Raw genomic sequence first — 2,500 nt, 5'->3', positions numbered from 1 at the left:
CTGCTTAAAATATGTAGTCGAATATCATCTAATATGAGAAGATGACTGCTGTTTTTAAGTACCTACTTAAAAATGTAGTCAAAGATCATCTAATATGACAAAATGACTGCTGTTTTAAAGTACCTACTTTAAAAAATTTAGTCAAAGATCATCTAATATGACAAATGACTGCTGTTTTTAAGTACCTACTTAGAAATGTAGTCAAAGATCATCTAATGTAACAAGATGACTGCTGTTTTTAAGAAATTACTTAAAAATGTAGTCAAAGATCATCTATATGACAAAATGACTGCTGTTTTTAAGTACCTACTTTAAAAAATGTAGTCAAAGATCATCTAATATGACAAATGACTGCTGTTTTTAAGTACCTACTTTAAAAATTTAGTCAAAGATCATCTAATATGACAAATGACTGCTGTTTTTAAGTACCTACTTTAAAAAATGTAGTCGAATATCATCTAATATGAGAAGATGACTGCTGTTTTTAAGTACCTACTTAAAAATGTAGTCAAAGATCATCTAATATGACAAAATGACTGCTGTTTTAAAGTACCTACTTAAAAAATTTAGTCAAAGATCATCTAATATGACAAATGACTGCTGTTTTAAGTACCTACTTAGAAATGTAGTCAAAGATCATCTAATGTAACAAGATGGCTGCTGTTTTTAAGAAATTACTTAAAAATGTAGTCAAAAGATCATCTATATGACAAAATGACTGCTGTTTTTAAGTACCTACTTTAAAAATTGTAGTCAAAGATCATCTAATATGACAAATGACTGCTGTTTTTAAGTACCTACTTTAAAAAATTTAGTCAAAGATCATCTAATATGACAAATGACTGCTGTTTTTAAGTACCTACTTTAAAAAATGTAGTCGAATATCATCTAATATGAGAAGATGACTGCTGTTTTTAAGTACCTACTTAAAAATGTAGTCAAAGATCATCTAATATGACAAAATGACTGCTGTTTTAAAGTACCTACTTTAAAAAATTTAGTCAAAGATCATCTAATATGACAAATGACTGCTGTTTTTAAGTACCTACTTAGAAATGTAGTCAAAGATCATCTAATGTAACAAGATGACTGCTGTTTTTAAGAAATTACTTAAAAATGTAGTCAAAGATCATCTATATGACAAAATGACTGCTGTTTTTAAGTACCTACTTTAAAAATGTAGTCAAAGATCATCTAATATGACAAATGACTGCTGTTTTTAAGTACCTACTTTAAAAAATGTAGTCGAATATCATCTAATATGAGAAGATGACTGCTGTTTTTAGGTACCTACTTAAAAATGTAGTCAAAGATCATCTAATATGACAAATGACTGCTGTTTTTAAGAAATTACTTACAAATGTAGTCAAAGATCATCTATATGACAAGATGACTGCTGTTTTTAAGTACCTACTGAATTTTTTTTTGTCAAAGATCATCTAATATGACAGATGACTGCTGTTTTTAAGTACCTACTTACAAAATGTAGTCAAGATCACGTAATATGACAAGATGACTGCTTCTTTGAAGTACCTACTTCGAAAAATATAGTCAAAGATCATCTAATATGACAAGCTGGCCGCTGTTTTTTAAGTACCTACTTAAAAATAGTCAAAGATCATCTATTATGACAAGATGACTGATGTTTTTAAGTACCTACTTTAAATAAATAGTCAAGGATCATCTAATATGACAAGATGACTGCTGTGTTTAAGTACGTACTTAAAATTTTTTAGTCAAAGATGATCTAATATGACAGTTGACTGCTGTTTTTAAGTACCTACTTACAAATGTAGTCAAAGATCACGTAATATGACAAGATGACTGCTTCTTTGAAGTACCTACTTAGAAAAATATAGTCAAAGATCATCTAATATGACAAGCTGGCCGCTGTTTTTAAGTACCTACTTAAAATAGTCAAAGATCATCTATTATGACAAGATGACTGTTGTTTTTAAGTACCTACTTTAAAAAATAGTCAAGGATCATCTAATATGACAAGATGACTGCTGTGTTTAAGTACGTACTTAAAATTTTTTAGTCAAAGATCATCTAATATGACAGATGACTGCTGTTTTTAAGTACCTACTTACAAAATGTAGTCAAAGATCACGTAATATGACAAGATGACTGCTTCTTTGAAGTACCTACTTAGAAAAATATAGTCAAAGATCATCTAATATGACAAGCTGGCCACTGTTTTTAAGTACCTACTTAAAAATAGTCAAAGATAATCTATTATGATAAGATGACTGTTGTTTTTAAGTACCTACTTTAACTAAATAGTCAAGGATCATCTAATATGACAAGATGACTGCTGTGTTTAAGTACGTACTTAAATTTTTTTAGTCAAAGATCATCTAATATGACATGATGACTGCTGTTTTTAGAAACTTACTTTAAAAAAATGGTCATCCAAGATTATCTCTATATACTATGATACTATATTTATATATATATATATATATATATATATTATATATATATATATATATATATA

At 28.2% G+C, this 2,500-nt stretch overlaps 1 protein-coding gene across 1 annotated transcript in view; it reads right to left on the bottom strand.

The window, feature by feature from the left end:
- Positions 1–2,500, bottom strand: part of gbe1b (glucan (1,4-alpha-), branching enzyme 1b) — a 341,974-nt gene that overhangs the window by 114,488 nt on the left and 224,986 nt on the right. The gene's annotated exons all lie outside the window — the stretch shown is intronic.

The sequence above is a fragment of the Entelurus aequoreus genome, linkage group LG10 (assembly GCF_033978785.1).
Source record: "Entelurus aequoreus isolate RoL-2023_Sb linkage group LG10, RoL_Eaeq_v1.1, whole genome shotgun sequence".
Taxonomy (NCBI): Eukaryota; Metazoa; Chordata; class Actinopteri; order Syngnathiformes; family Syngnathidae; genus Entelurus; species Entelurus aequoreus.
Note: the sequence above shows the minus strand (reverse complement) of the source record. Positions and strands in the feature narration are given on the sequence as shown.